The sequence below is a fragment of the Arachis ipaensis genome, chromosome B08, assembly GCF_000816755.2.
Source record: "Arachis ipaensis cultivar K30076 chromosome B08, Araip1.1, whole genome shotgun sequence".
Lineage (NCBI taxonomy): Eukaryota > Viridiplantae > Streptophyta > Magnoliopsida > Fabales > Fabaceae > Arachis > Arachis ipaensis.
The window spans coordinates 86,226,659-86,243,520 of record NC_029792.2 but is presented as its reverse complement, the minus strand read 5'-3'; positions in this window follow the sequence as shown (position 1 = coordinate 86,243,520).

The following is a 16,862-nucleotide window of genomic DNA, read 5'->3' as shown; positions in this document are numbered from 1 at the left end:
TAGTCTAATTAAGGATTCACTTATTAGCTCACTTAGCCTTATACATATATCCTTACCCTCTGCCTTGACCCCATTACAACCTTAATTAAAGACCTCATTAGTTTTGGTATGACTATGTTCTATAATTGTTGATTGGTTAGACGAAAAACAAGGTTATAGAAAGGAAGAATAAAAAGAAGAATAGAGTGATTAACCCAATAAACACTAAGTGATTAGAGAGAAAACACAAAATCCAGTGAGGGTTCAAAAGCTCATTAACATTTATCCCTGATTGTCTTGCAAGTTTTTTTTTCTCTCATTTGCAAAAAGTGCTTTATTATTTGAGGGCTAGCTATATATGTATATATATCTCCTTGAGAATGTGAAATAATTTGACTACATGTAGGCTTTATATATGAGTGGATGAATTAGAATTGCATGACTCATTAGGTAGATGCATTTAGCATAGGTTGCATTTCATAACATTCCATCACTTTAACCTTAATTATTTACCTTGGATTTAGCATGAGGACATGCTAGTGTTTAAGTGTGGGGAGGTTGATAAACCCATATTTCATGAGTTCTTTTGTGCTTAATTAGAGTGATTTATTCAACTCTTCACCTACTTATTCACATTAATTGCATGGTCTTACCTTCCCTTCCTTATTATGTCATATTGTGAAAAACATGTTTTCTAAGCGTTAAAAATTAATTATTTTAATTACCTTTGTTTCCATTCGATGCCATGATCAGTGTGTTGAATAGTTTCAGATTTCCTAAGGCAGAATGACTTAAAGGATGGAAAAGGGAACATACTAAAATGGAAGGAGAAAGCAAAACAGAGCTTTAAGGAAATTGGTATTCACGCGATCGCATGGATGACGCGATCGCGTGCCAAGCACGAATTAGCAGTGACGCGGCCGCATGACTGACGTGACCGTGCGCCTTAAGCAGAACACACATTACGCGGTCGCATGACTGACGTGACCGCGTGGAAAGGAAAAGCTCCAAATGACGCGACCGCGTGACCCACGCGGACGCGTTACAGAGGCCACGTATCAGAATTTACAGAATACGCCCCCAGCGAATTCTGAAGCCCTTTTTGGCCCAGATCCAAGTACAGACAGCATAGACCAGAGGTTATAAAGCGTGGGAATGCATCCATTCAAAGAGAGCTCGCATAATTTTAGTTTTCAATGATTTAGATTTAGTTGAGAGGGAGATCTTCTCTCTCTCTCTTTTAGGATTTAGGATTTCTTCTTGTTTTAAGAGTAACTCTGGATCCCAGGTTTAATGTTCTTTTATTTTAGTTTTACTTTTATTTATTTATTCTAACATTTGAATTGATTATTATAATTTGATTTAAGAATTCTTCCATGTTATAGACTGCTATTTGAATTAATGATAACTGAGGTATTTTTAGTTTATGATTGTTCTCTTTGATTTAAGTTATCATTATGTCCCATCTAAGGATATTTTTATTATTCCAGCAATTTTACTTTTTCCTCTTTTGATTCTGGTTAAGAATTTAGTAACTCAACAGTTATTAAACTCAACATAATTGATAATCGTTATCTTGCTAATTGAGCTAAACTTAAGTAATCCCAACCTTTTCTTAGGAAACAAATAGGATTCAGAGATCAATTTAATTAGTCCCTTGACTTTCCTTTGCCCTGGTAAAGGTTGACCAAGTGGAGTTTAGATTCAACTTTCATTATAGTTGAGAGAGATAACTAAGTTGGACCTCTAATTTCCCTTATCTTGCCAAAAGTCTGCTTTACAGTATTTATTTATTTTAATTGCCATTTTCTTTACTTGTCATTTAAATTACTTGCTTCTCATCTTCTAAACCCCGATTACAACATTTATAGCCAATAATAAGAACATACTTCCTCGCAGTTCCTTGAGAAGACGACCCGAGGTTTGAATACTCGGTTAACAATTTTTAAAGGGGTTTGTTACTTGTGACACCCAAAATGTTTGTACGAAGGGATTTTTGTCAGTTTAGAGACTATATCTACAACGCAACTGTTTCTATGAATCTCTTTACTGGTAAAAAACCCTAACGTCAGGCATGTGCAAAGAGATTCAAGATAATAAGGTATTCAAAGAGGAGGTGCGAGCTAGTATCAAGAACCAGGGAGACACCATCAAGAGGCTGGAATTTCAAGTGGGATACTTACCTGAAAAGATTTCCAAACCTACTGATAGCTTCCCAAGTGACACAGAGAAAAATTCGAGAGGTGAAGCAAAGAAAGTCAGATGGCAAGATTGCAAGATGGTTACTATAAGTAATAAGGACACTGGGGAAAAGCAAAACAAGCCGTTAGAACAAGTTGGAGAGACATCAGCAGAGAAACAGGAAAAGGATCACCAAGAACCCAAAATTTCACAAAAAGAGCTGACACAGAAGGAGCTGCTGAAACTCTATGCACCTTTTCCCCAATTACTCAATGGTGCTGTAGAGAAGAGAATATACTCAAGGTTTCTGGACCTGTTTGCATCCCTCCATGTAAACATACCATTCATCAAGGCTCTCCAACAAATGCCATCATACATCAAGTATATGAAGAAGCTGCTAACCAAGAAAAGCTCACTCAAGGGAGGACAAACAATAGTGATTAATAAGGAGTGCAGTGCTCTCATTCAACCAGAGTTGCCTACAAAAAGGAAGGACCGAGGGAGTTTCTACATCCCCTGTGCTATAGGAGAAACAATGTTTGATAAAGAACTCTGCGATTTGGGAGCAAGCATCAACTTAATGCCTTTATCCCTTGTGAAGAGGCTGCAGATCAATGAGATAATACCCACAGATGTAGTTATCAGGCTGGCTGACAAAACTCAAAAACAAGCAGTAGGAGTGGTTGAAAATGCACTGGTGAAGGTTGGGAAATACTTCCTTCCCACAGACCTTGTCATATTGGACATGGAAGAGAGTCACCTACACCCAATCATATTGGGAAGACCATTCCTAGCTACATCCAGAGCACTTATAGATGTAGAGCGAGGGGAGCTAATTTTGAGGATCCATGATGAACAACTCACTTTTAATATTTTTAAGCCCTCACAAGAAACAGATCAAGAGAACAAAGAAACAAGCAAAGATCACAGTGAGATACTGAAGGAAGAAATAGGCACTGAAGCACAACCAGCACATTTGGGAATCCGCTTAGTTGATGAACAAGGCGTTCAGAAGCTGACACAGCTCAAGGAAAATCAAGAGGAACCTAAACCACCAGAGTTATATAAGACCAGCAACAAAATCTCTTTGGAAGAGGAGGGCACAAAGAGCAAGGCAACATCAAAAGGAACAAAGAAGAAGGTACCAAGGAGGTAGAGAAACAAGAATATCCCCACAGAGGACTTCTCTCCAGGGGATAAAGTAATCTCAGCTTACTTCCCAGCCATTCCCCCTGATCTCCCCACCATCCCATCTCAGCTACCTAAAGTTTTTACCATCAACAGAATTCTCTCCTTGGAACATGTGGAGATCCTTGATGAAGCCAATGGAGATAGATTTACTGCAAGGGGGGAGGACTTGAAACACTACCAACCACCCTGATGGAGGCAGATCGTCGAGCTAGCGACGCTAAAAGAGCGCTTTGTTGGGAGGCAACTCAACCTAAGGTAGTTTCTTTTTCGTCGTTATTTGAATAAAGACCACAAGTTGTTTCCCCTGTATTACAAGGAGCTAAGTTTGGTGTTTCACACCAAAACAATCCAAGAATGAAAGTGTAATTCTAAGTTTGGTGTTCCACCGAAGATATTAGTTAGAATCACACCTCACTCCAATGGCAAAATGCTAGCTCCAACTAATCAGGGGAACCACTTAGCAGTAGTTTAGTCTTTAGTTAATAGTTGCTTAGTTAATAACAACGTATGAGGCTCTCTACAAGTATGCAATCTGTTGTACTAGGCAAGGAACTAAGTTTGGTGTTCACACACCAAATTAAGTTCAAAAATTCACAAGCATACATACAAGCTAACTATTTCTCAAGTGCTTTGGGAACAAGCAACTTCCAATAACTTTATAGGAGCCTTCTGAGAAAATGGTGCACCATCATCCGAGGAAGTGAAGGAGCAAAAACTATGGATGATGACAACAAGGGGACAGCTAGAAACCATCACCCGAAGGTCGTATTGTTACTTAATTCCATATACTTGAAATGCTAAAAAAAAAAAATTGGAAGTCCCAAGGTGCCCTTGATTAATAGTTACTCATTTGTTTAACTCATTAGAATTTAATGTTTGTTTTTATTGCTTTTGTCATATGTGTGTTGTCCACGATACCTGCTGCATCTTCACCTTGCTTATTGGTACGTTAACGTGGACTCTAACGTTGGGAAGCAACAGAGAAGCCAACGTTAGTGACACTCACCTTTGTCACTAACGTTGGACCAAGCTCATAAGTCGCCACGTTAAGAGCCACGTTAACTCAGTTAACGTGGACTCTAACGTTGGGAAGCAACAGAGAAGCCAACGTTAGTGACACTCACCTTTGTCACTAATGTTGGAATGAGCCACAATGAGCCACCATGAGCCACGTTAACTCCCACGTTAACTTAGTTAACGTGGAACCTAACATTGAGGATAGGATGATGAGCCAACGTTAGTGACACTCACCTTTGTCACTAACGTTGGAGATGGCTATCATTACCAAGTTAGAAGCAACATTAACTTAGTTAACGTGGACTCTAACGTAGGAAGAAGGGGCACCTTGGAACGTTAGTGACAAAGGTAAGTGTCACTAACGTTCTCGAAGGATTGGCAAGCCTACGTTAAGAGCCACGTTAACTAAGCTAACGTGGACTCTAACATAAGGGGAAGGGAGGACTCTCAACGTTATTGAAAAAGGTGAGCCCCAATAATGTGTGCGAAGGACCAAGAGGCAACGTTAGTGGTCACGTTGGTGCCACTAACGTTGAAGTTAACGTGGATCATCCCTGGGTCAGGAACGTTAGTGAAAAAGGTGATTGCCACTAATGTTCTCGAACCCACACTCTCACTTAACGTTAACGCCACTAACGTCTTGAGCTAAACACCCTGCATACTTCACACTTTCTCTCTGCAAGTAAAGCTAAGCCCACTGAAGAGTATAACTGCTTCAAACTCAAGATCCAAAGGCCCATATCCAAGACTTGAAGAACCAACTAGAAGATCAGAAGAGTAGTATATATAGGGGTAGTTTTGAATTAGAAAGCAACTTTTGGGGGATGGGAAATTGAAAACTACTCTCTGTATAATTTACTTTCTCTGCACTTCTAGTTCTAGTTTTCATGATGTATTCTCCATCTTTGTTCTCCATTTCCAGAGCTATGAACAACTAAACCCCTTTCATTGGGTTAGGGAGCTCTGTTGTAATTTGATGGATCAATACTAGTTTTCATTACTCTTCTTCTATCTTTTCTCTTGATTTTACTAGAAAGCTTTCAATCTTCATCCAATTGGGTAGTTATCTTGGAAAAAAAGCTATTCATACTTGGATCTCTTCTAACCCTTGGAAGAGGAATGAAGAGATCATGCTAGAAATGCTTTCTCATGTTAGAACAAATTGGGGTTTGGATGGATATAGTGACATATAATCCTACCAACACTTTGATTTGGAAATACATGTGGTATAATCAGTGACCATACTTCATCTCTTCTCATGAGCAATTGACCAAGGAATTGGCAATTGATTAAGATTTGAGAGATTGAATTACCAAGGAATTGGAATTCAATCACTTAAGATTACCAAGGAGATCAATGAATGCATTGATTGAGGAAGAGATAAAAATGAACTTGATCCGGAGAATGCAACATCTCCTAAGCCCAATGAACACCCATTTATGATCTTACCCATTCTCTTTAATTTCTGCAATTTACTTTTATGAGCATCTTCCCCATTCCCATTTACAATTCTGCAATTTACTTTCCGTCATTTACTTTCAGCTCTTTACTTCCAGTATTTACATTTTCTGCTATTTACTTTCCCGCCATTTAACTTCCTGCAACTCTCAAACCAAGTTCTGCTTCGCTCAACTAGAACATTTCTCTAATTAAAGTTGCTTGACCAATCAATCCCTGTGGGATTCGATCTCACTCTATTGTGAGTTTTTACTTGACGACAATTCGGTATACTTACCGAAGGAAAATTGTTGAGAGACAAGTTTCCGTGCTATCAGTTCACTTTGTGAACTCCATGTTCACTCCTTTAGTGCCCAATTTGGTGCCCGGGTTGGCTTCTCTAGCGCTCTCTTTTTGAGCGCTGCGCTCTCCTAATGAGTGCTCTCTCTTGGTGCGCTATTGCTGAGTGCTACGTTTGCTTCCTTGAGCACTATGCGTAGTGTATGAATGGGCGCTCTCCTAGTACTCTCCATGTGAGCGCTGCATTCCAAATTTGAGCACTGCCTAGCGCTCCCTTGGTTGAGCGCTGCACTCAATATTTGAGCGTGCCTTAGTGAGGATGGCACGAGCTTCCTCACCCAAGCTTGCAAGTCACGAAAAAGGTGACTTAGAGAGTGCCACGCTCACTTTTTGAACGCTACCCATACTCTTTTTGAGCATGGCATTCCTTTTCTAAATACAACGCTTCCCTGATTCTTCATTTCTCCATTTCTTCATTTCTTCACCTTTAAGCAACCAAACAAGCAATCAAAGTCTCACCAAAATCATAAGATCTTTGCATCATTCATAAAATCAATTAATTCTATCATAAACCTTATGATTTTGTGTAAAATAAATGATGTTTGATTGATTCAAAATAACCATGAAATTCCACTCCAATCACTTACTTATTGTGCAAGAAAGTACATAAAACCTAATGAAACAAATGAAAACTACTTGTAAAACTAGCATAAGATGACTTGTCATCACCAGTGTCCTTCAATTTCTAAGGTAGTTTTTGTTGGATGATGGCACTACATTCCTCGGTTAACACCATAGTTTCATCATTTCTCCAACTTCTCTTCTTGGTCATTAACTCCTTCAACAACTTAGCATAGAGTGGCATTTGCTCTAATGCTTCAGCAAAGGAAATATTGATCTGTAGTCTCTTGAAAACCTCTAAGAATCTAGAGAATTGGTTGTCCTTTTCATTCTTCAATAATCGTTGAGGGTAAGGAGCTTTTAGGACATATGGCCTCAGGACTTCTTTTTCTTGGAGTGGGTTGGGGGTAGGTGTTTGTGTTTCCTCTTCATCTTTTGGGCTTTCATCCATTTTTTTCCCTTGTGTTGCCTTTGAGGTTTCTTTTAGTTCCTTCCCACTCCTGAGTGTGATGGCCTTTGGTGCACGAAATCACAATCACACTTTTGCAATTCCGCACAACTAACCAGCAAGTGCACTGGGTCGTCCAAGTAATACCTTACGTGCGTTAGGGTCGATCCCACAGAGATTGTCGACTTGAAGCAAGCTATGGTTATCTTGTAACTCTTAGTCAGGAAATCAATAATAATTCTCAGTTTTAATTGGAATGAGTAAAAGAACATGGATTAAATAATACTTGTTATGCAATAATGGAGAACAAGTTGAGGTTTTGGAGATGCTCTGTCTTCTGAATCTCTGCTTTCCTACTGTCTTCTTCTTCACGCACACAAGGCTCCTTCCATGGCAAGCTGTATGTTGGGGGATCACCGTTGTCAATGGCTACCGTCCATCCTCTCAGTGAAAATGGTCCAAATGCGCTGTCACCGCACGGCTAATCATCTGTCGATTCTCACTCATGTTGGAATAGGATCCATTGATCCTTTTGCGTCTGTCACTACGCCCAACACTCGCTAGTTTGAAGCTCATCACAGTCATCCCTTCCCGGATCCTACTCGGAATACCACAGACAAGATTTAGACTTTCTGGATCTTAAGGATGCTGCCAATTGATTCTAGCTTATACCATGAAGACTCCGATCTCACAGATTCGAATGCTCTTTTGTCAGGAGAGGCAATCAAACTCGTGAATCAGGAACCAAAGAGATACACACTCAATCTAAGGTAGAACAGAAGTGGTTGTCAGGCACGCGTTCATAGGTTGAGAATAGTGATGAGTGTCATGAATCATCACATTCATCATGTTGAAGTGCGAGTGGATATCTTAGAATAGAAACAAACATGATTGAATGGAAAATAGTAGTAATTGCATTAATCCATCGAGACACAGCAGAGCTACTCACCCACAACCATGGGGTTTAGAGACTCATGCCGTCAAAGATAAAATATGAAATGTGTAAAATGTCATGAGGTTTTAAAATAAATCTCTAAAAGTAGTTTTTATACTAAACTAATAACCTAGGTTTACAGAAAATGGGTAAACTAAGATAGATAGTGCAGAAATCTACTTCCAGGACCCACTTGGTGTGTACTTGGGCTGAGCATTAAAGCTTCCATGTGTAGAGAGTTTTCTTGGAGTTAAACACCAGGTTGCTGCCTGTTTCTGGCGTTTAACTCCAGTTTTTACGCCAATTCTGGCATTTAACGCCAGAATAGGGTAGAAACTTGGCGTTAAATGCCAGTTTGCGTGATCTCAACTCGGGCAAAGTATGGACTATTATATATTGCTGGAAAGCCCAAGATGTCTACTTTTCAATGCAATTGAGAGTGCACTAATTGGGCTTCTGTAGCTCCAGAAAATGCATTTCGAGTGCAGGGAGGTCAGAATCCAACAGCATCTGCAGTCCTTTTTCAGCCTCCTAATCAGATTTTTGCTCAGGTCCCTCAATTTCAGCCAGAAAATACCTGAAATCACAAACAAAGCACACAAACTCATACTAAAGTCCAGAAATGTGAATTTTGAATAAAAACTAATAAAAATATAATAAAAAGTGAATAAAATATACTAAAAACTACCTAAAAACAATGCCAAAAAGCGTATAAATTATCCGCTCATCACAACACCAAACATAAATTGTTGCTTGTCCCCAAGAAACTGAAAACAAAATAGGATAAAAAGAAGAGAATATACTATAAATCTCACAATATCAATGAAGCTTAGTTCTAATTAGATGAGCGGGGCTTGTAGCTTTTTGCTTCTAAACAGTCTTGGCATCTCACATTTTCCTTTGAAGTTCAGAATGATTGGCATCTATAGGAACTTAGAATTAAAATAGTGTTATTGATTCTCTTAGTTTAGTATGTTGATTCTTGAACACAGCTACTTTATGAGTCTTGGCCGTGGCCCTAAGCACTTTGTTTTCCAGTATTACCACCGGATACATAAATGCCACAGACACATAACTGTGTGAACCTTTTCAGATTGTGACTTAGCTTTGCTGAAGTCCCCAGTTAGAGGTGTCCAGAGTTATTAAGCACACTCTTTTTGCTTTAGATCACGACTTTAACCACTCACTCTCAAGCTTTTCACTTCTACCTTCATGCCACAAGCACATGGTTAGGGACAGCTTGATTTAGCCGCTTAGACCTGGATTTTATTTCCTTGGGCCCTCCTATCCATTAATGCTCAAAGCCTTGGATCCTTTTTACCCTTGCCTTTTGGTTTTAAGGGCTATTGGCTTTTTTTTTGCTTTTTCTTTTTCTTTTTTTTTTTAATTTTTGCCACTCATTTTTTTTTGCAAGCTTTGTTATTCACTACTTTTTCTTGCTTCAAGAATCAATTTTATGATTTTTCAGATTATCAATAACATTTCTCTTTTTCATCATTCTTTCAAGAGCCAAGAAATTTAACATTTATAAACTCCACTATAAAAAATATGCACTGTTCAAGCATTCATTCAGAAAACAAAAAGTATTGCCACCATATCAATATAATTAAACTAATTTCAAGATAAAAATTGAAATTCATGTACTTCTTGTTCTTTTGTAATTAGGAACATTTTTCATTTAAGAAAGGTGAAGGATTTATGGGACATTCATAACTTTAAGGCATAGACACTAGACAATAATGATCATGTAGTAAAGACACAAAACATAGTCAAACATAAAGCTCAAAACCGAAAATAGAAAAATAAATAGACAAGGAGATTAAGGAATGGGTCCACCTTAGTGAGGGTGGCGTCTTCTTCCTCTTGAAAAACCAATGGTGCTCTTGAGCTCCTCTATGTCTCCTCCTTGCCTTTGTTGCTCCTCCCTCATCGCTCTTTGATCTGCAGTCAAATGCTCTACCACTGAACTATGGACCCTTGAGATGAACCTCTTCATCTCTCATGACTCGGGGGTGGAAGCAACTGCCTTCCTTTTCCTCTTTCTAGAGGTTTCTCTGGCCTTAGGTGCCATAAATGGTTATGAAAAAATAAAAAGCAACGCTTTTTTTCCACACCAAATTTAAAAGTTTTGCTCGTCCTCGAGCAAAAGAAGAAAGAAGGGAGTAGAAGGAGAAGTGGAGGAGATGGAGTTGTGTGAATGGGTGGGTTTGGGAGGGGAATGGTTTGAATTTGAATGGTGAGGTAGGTGGGGATCCTGGGGAAGAGAGAATGAGTTGAGGTTGGTGGGGATCCTGTGGGGTCCACAGATCCTGAGGGGTCAAGGACTTCTAATCCCTGCTCCATTTAGGCGTGCAAAACGCCCTTAGAGTGCAATTCTAGCATTAAACGCCAGGTTGCAGCCTGTTTCTGGCGTTTAATGCCAATTTTTCTTCCCTCTCTGGCGTTTAACGCCAACTTGGTGCTCTATTTTGGTGTTAAACGCCAGCTTGTTGCTTCTTTCTGGCATTAAACGCCCAGAATGGTGCCAGACTGGGCGTTTAATGCCCATTCTGCTACTCTTATTGGCGTTTAAACGCCCATAAGTCTGTCCTCCAGGGTGTGCTATTGTTGATGCTATTTTTTATTCTGCTTTAATTCTGCAGCTGTTTTTATGACTCCACATGATCATCAACCTAAAGAAAACATAAAATAATAATGGAAAATGAAATGAAAAAGTAATTAACATAGAAAAATAAGATTGGGTCACCTCCCAATAAGCGCTTCTTCACATTTCTGGACTTTACTATGAGTTTTTATGTTTTTCTGTGATTTCAAGTATTTTCTGGCTGAAATTGAGGGACTTGAGCAAAAATCAGATTCAGAGGTTGAAGAAGGACTGCAGATGCTGTTGGATTCTGACCTCTCTGCACTCAAAGTAGATTTTCTGGAGCTACAGAACTCCAAATGGCGCGCTCTTAATTGCGTTGGAAAGTAGACATCCAGGGCTTTTCAAAAATATATAATAGTCCATACTTTCCTGAGTTTAGATGATGTAAACTGGCGTTCAACGCCAGTTCCATACTGCATTATGGAGTTAAACGCCAGAAACAGGTTGCAAAGTGGAGTTAAACGCCAGAAATAGGTTACAAACTGGCGTTCAACTCCAAGAGAAGCCTCTATACGTGTAAAGCTCAATGCTCAGCCAAAGCACACACCAAGTGGCCTCCGAAAGTGGATTTCTGCATCATTTACTCATTTCTATAAACCCTAGTAACTAGTTTAGCATAAATAGGACTTTTTACTATTGTATTTACATCTTTGGATATCTTTGGAACATCTTTTGATCCTTTGATCACGTTTGGGGGCTGGCGATTCGGCCATGCCTGAACCTTCATCACTTATGTATTTTCAACGGTAAAGTTTCTACACACCATAGATTAAGGTGTGGAGCTCTGCTGTTCCTCATGCATTAATACAAAGTACTATTTTTTTCTATTCAATTCAAGCTTATTCCGATTCTAAGATATTCATTTGCACTTCAATATGAATGTGATGATCGTGACAGTCATCATCATTCCCAACCTATGAACGTGTGCCTGACAACCACTTCCGTTCTACCTTAGATTGAATGAGTATCTCTGGGATTCCTTAATCAGAATCTTTGTGGTATAAGTTAGAATCCATGGACGGCCATTCTTAAGATCCGGAAAGTCTAAACCTTGTCTGTGGTATTCCGAGTAGGATCTGGGAAGGGATGGTTGCGACGAGCTTCAAACTCGCGAGTGTTGGGCGTAGTGACAGACGCAAAAGGATCAATGGATCCTATTCCAGTATGATCGAGAACCGACAGATGATTAGCCATGCAGTGACAGCGTATTGGACCATTTTCATTGAGAGGACAGGATATAGCCATTGACAATGGTGACACCTAACATACAACTTGCCATAGAAAGGAGTATGAATGATTGGATGAAGATAATAGAAAAGCAGAGGTTCAAGAGGAATGAACGCATCTCTATACGCTTATCTGAAATTCTCACCAATGAATTACGTAAGTATCACTATCTTTATTTTATATTTTATTTATCTTTTAATTATTAAATCTCTATAATCAATTGAATCTGCCTGACTGAGATTTACAAGGTGACCATAGCTTGCTTCAAGCCGACAATCTCCGTGGGATCGACCGTTACTCACGTAAGATTTATTACTTGGACGACCTAGTGCACTTGCTGGTTAGTTGTGCGAAGTTGTGACAAAGAACTAAGAGTATGAACGTGCGTATTGAGTTTTTAGCGCCGTTACCAAGGAATGGAACCGTCACGATTTTTGCGCACCAAGTTTTTGGCGCCGTTGCCGGGGATTGTTCGAGTTTGGACAACTGACGGTTCATCTTGTTGCTCAGATTAGGTAATTTTATTTTTATTTTAAGCTTTTTATTTCTTATTTTCGAAAAAAAAAAATTTAATTTATGTTCTTCAGAATTTTTAAGAAGGAATTCTAGAGTTTCAATAGATATGTTGAATCCTGGCTGGCTGTTAAGCCATGTCTAATCTTTTGGACCGAGGTTTCACTTATTCTCAAGAGAAGAGCTTATTTGTCTTTCTTAGCAAATTAGCTGTTGAACGTAATATTCTGCTGAAGCTTGGCTGGCCATTAGCCATGTCTAGTGTTTTGGACCGGAGCTTTCACTGAAAGCTTGGCTGGCTAGTAAGCCATGTCTAATTCCTGGACTAGAGCTTTAGAATTCTCATTAAAAATTTTGAAATCCTTATTTTTCTTTTTGCAATTAATTTTCGAAAAATCCAAAAAAATTTTATAAAATCATAAAACCAAAAATTTGATGTTTCTTGTTTAAGTCTTTTGTCAGTTTTTAAGTTTGGTGTCAATTGCATGTTTATCTCTTTCTTGCATTTTTCGAAAACTCATGCATATGTTCTTCATGATCTTCAAGTTGTTCTTGATGAATTGCTTTGTTTGATCTTTGCATTTTTATGTTTTGTGTCTTTTCTTCTTTTTCATATGCATTCTTGAATTATTAGTGTCTAAAGAATAAAAATTTTTAAGTTTTGTGTCTTGCATGTTTTTCTTTTCTTAAAAATTTTTCAAAAATATGTTCTTGATGTTCATCTTGATATTCGAAGTGTTCTTGGTGTTCATCTTGACATTCAAAGTGTTCTTGCATGCATTAGTTGTTTTGATTCATAATTTTCATGTTTTGAGTCTTTTTGTTGTTTTTCTCTTTCATCATTAAAAATTCAAAAACCAAAAAAATATCTTTCCCTTTTTCTTCTCATCAAATTTGAAAATTTGAGTTGACTTTTTAAAAAATTTTTAAAATCTTGTTATTTCTTATGAGTCAAATTAAATTTTCAATTTAAAAATCCTATCTTTTTCAAATCTTTTTCAAAAATGAAATCTTTTTCATTTTTCTTTTATGATTTTCGAAAATTTCAAATTGATTTCCAAAATCTTTTTCTTTCATATTTTCAAAAAATTAATGCTAACAATTAATGTGATTGATTCAAAAATTTTTAAGTTTGTTACTTACCTAGTAAGAAAGGTGCAATCTTTAAACTCTAGACTCATATCTTTTTAGTTTCTTGTTAGTCAAGTAATCCACTTTAATTTCAAAATCAAATCTTTTTAAATTTCTCTTTCAAATCTTTTTCAAAACAAATTTTAATCACATCTTTTTCAAAATTAATTTCAAAATCTTTTCTAACTTCTTATCTTTTCAAAAATTAAGTTTCAAATCCTTTTCAATTAATCTTATCTTTTTGTTTGATTCATATCTTTTTTAAAACTACCTAACTAACTCTCTCTTTCTAATTTTTGAAAATCACCTTCCCCTTTTTCTAAAATTTCCTTTTAAATTAACTAATTGTTTTAAATTTAATTTAATTTGATTTAATTTTTCCTTTCTTAATTTTCGAATTTCTAATTTTAAATTCTAATTTAAAAACAAAAAAATACTTTTATTTTATTTTATCTAATTTTCGAAAATTCTTCTCCCTCACCTCCTTCTATTTATTTATTTATTTACTAACACCCCTCTTCATCTAAGAATTCGAACCTACTCCTCACCCTTGTGTTTGGATTCTCCTTCTTCTATTCATATCTTCTTCTACTCATATAAAGGAATCTTTATACTGTGACATAGAGGATTCCATATTTTCTGTTCTCTTCTTTTTCATATGAGCAGGAACAAGGACAAGAACATTCTTGTTGAAGCTGATCCGGAACCTGAAAGAACTCTAAAGAGGAAGCTAAGGGAAGCTAAAGAAAAACTCTCTGGAGAAAATCTAACAGAAATTTTCGAAAAAGAAGGAGACATGGCCAAAAATAACAACAATGCAAGGAAGATGCTTGGTGACTTTACTGCACCTAATTCCAATTTACATGGAAGAAGCATCTCAATCCCTGCTATTGGAGCAAACAATTTTGAGCTGAAACCTCAACTAGTTTCTCTGATGCAATAGAATTGCAAGTTTTATGGACTTCTATCCGAAGATCCCTTTCAGTTCTTAACTGAATTCTTGCATATCTGTGATACTGTTAAGACCAATGAGGTTGATCCCGAGGTCTACAGGCTTATGCTTTTCCCGTTTGCTGTAAGAGACAGAGCTAGAATATGGTTGGACTCTCAACCTAAGGATAGCCTGAACTCTTGGGATAAGCTGGTCATGGCTTTCTTAGCCAAGTTCTTTCCTCATCAAAAGCTTAGCAAGCTTAGAGTGGATGTTAAAACCTTCAGACAGAAGGAAGGTGAATCCCTCTATGAAGCTTGGGAGAGATACAAGGAATTAACCAAAAAGTGTCCTTCTGACATGCTTTCAGAATGGACCATCCTGGATATATTCTATGGTGGTCTGTCTGAATTATCAAAGATGTCATTAGACCATTCTGCAGGTGGATCCATTCACCTAAAGAAAACGCCTGCAGAAGCTCAAGAACTCATTGACATGGTTGCAAATAACCAGTTCATGTACACTTCTGAAAGGAATCCTGTGAGTAATGGGACGCCTATGAGGAAGGGAGTTCTTGAAATTGATACTCTGAATGCCATATTGGCTCAGAATAAAATATTGACTCAGCAAGTCAATATGATCTCTCAGAGTCTGAATGGATTGAAGGAATCATCTAATAATACTAAAGAGGCATCTTCTGAAGAAGAAGCTTATGATCCTGAGAACCATGCAATAGTAGAGGTGAATTACATGGGTGAACCCTATGGAAACACCTATAATCTCTCATGGAGAAATCATCCAAATTTCTCATGGAAGGATCAACAAAAGCCTCAACAAGGCTTTAATAATGGTGGAAGAAACTAGTTTAGCAATAGCAAGCCTTTCCCATCATCCACTCAGCAACAGACAGAGAATTCTGAGCAGAGTCCATATAGCTTAGCAAATATAATCTTTGATCTATCCAAGACCACTGTGAGTTTCATGAATGAAACAAGGTCCTCCATTAGAAATTTGGAGTCACAAATGGCCCAGCTGAGTAAAAGAGTCACTGAAACTCCTCCTAGTACTCTCCCAAGCAATACAGAAGAGAATCCAAAGAGAAAGTGCAAGGCCATTAATTTAACCATCATGGCCGAACCTACAAGGGAAGAGGAGGACGTGAATCCTAGTGAGGAAGACCACCTGGGACGTCCAGTGACCAATAAGGAGTATCCCTTTGAGGAACCAAAGGAATCCGAGGCTCATCTAGAGATCATAGAGATTCCATTGAACCTCCTTCTGCCCTTCATGAGCTCTGATGAGTATTCTTCCTCTGAAGAGGATGAAGACATCACTGAAGAGCAAGTTGCTAAATACCTTGGTGTAATCATGAAGCTGAATGCCAAATTATTTGGTAATGAGACTTGGGAAGATGAACCTTCCTTGCTCACCAATGAACTGAATGCATTGGATAAGCAGAAATTACCTCAAAAGAAACAGGATCCTGGTAAATTCCTAATTCCCTGCAAAATAGGCACCATGACCTTTGAGAAGGCTCTGTGTGACCTGGGGTCAGGAATAAACTTAATGCCACTATCTGTAATCAAGAAACTAGGGATCTTTGAGGTGCAAGCTGCTAAAATCTCATTAGAGATGGCAGACAACTCAAGAAAATAGGCTTATGGACAATTAGAGGACGTGTTAGTGAAGGTTGAAGGCCTTTACATCCCTACTGATTTCATAATCCTAGACATTGGGAAGGATGAGGATGAATCCATCATCCTTGGAAGACCCTTCCTAGCCACAACAAGAGCTGTGATTGATGTGGACAGAGGAGAGTTGGTCCTCCAACTGAATGAGGACAACCTTGTGGTTAAAACTCAAGGATCTCCTTCTGTAACCATGGAGAGGAAGCATGAAAAGCTTCACTCACTGCAGAGTCAACCAAAGCCCCCACAGTCAAACTCTAAGTTTGGTGTTGGGAGACCACAACCAAACTCTAAGTTTGGTGTTGAACCCCCACATTCAAACTCTAATTTTGGTGTTGGGAGGTTCCAACCTTGCTCTGATTATCTGTGAGGTTCCATGAGAGCTCATGCTCAAGCTATTGACACTAAAGAAGCGCTTGTTGGGAGGCAACCCAATGTTATTTAATCATATCTATTTTATTTTCTTTTTGTTATTTCGTGTTTTGTTAGGTTGATGATCATGTGAAGTCACAAAAACTACTGAAAAATCAAAAACAGAATGAAAAATAGCATTGAAAATAGCACACCCTGGAGGAGAGCAGTCTGGCGTTTAAACGCCAGAAACAAGCATCTATCTG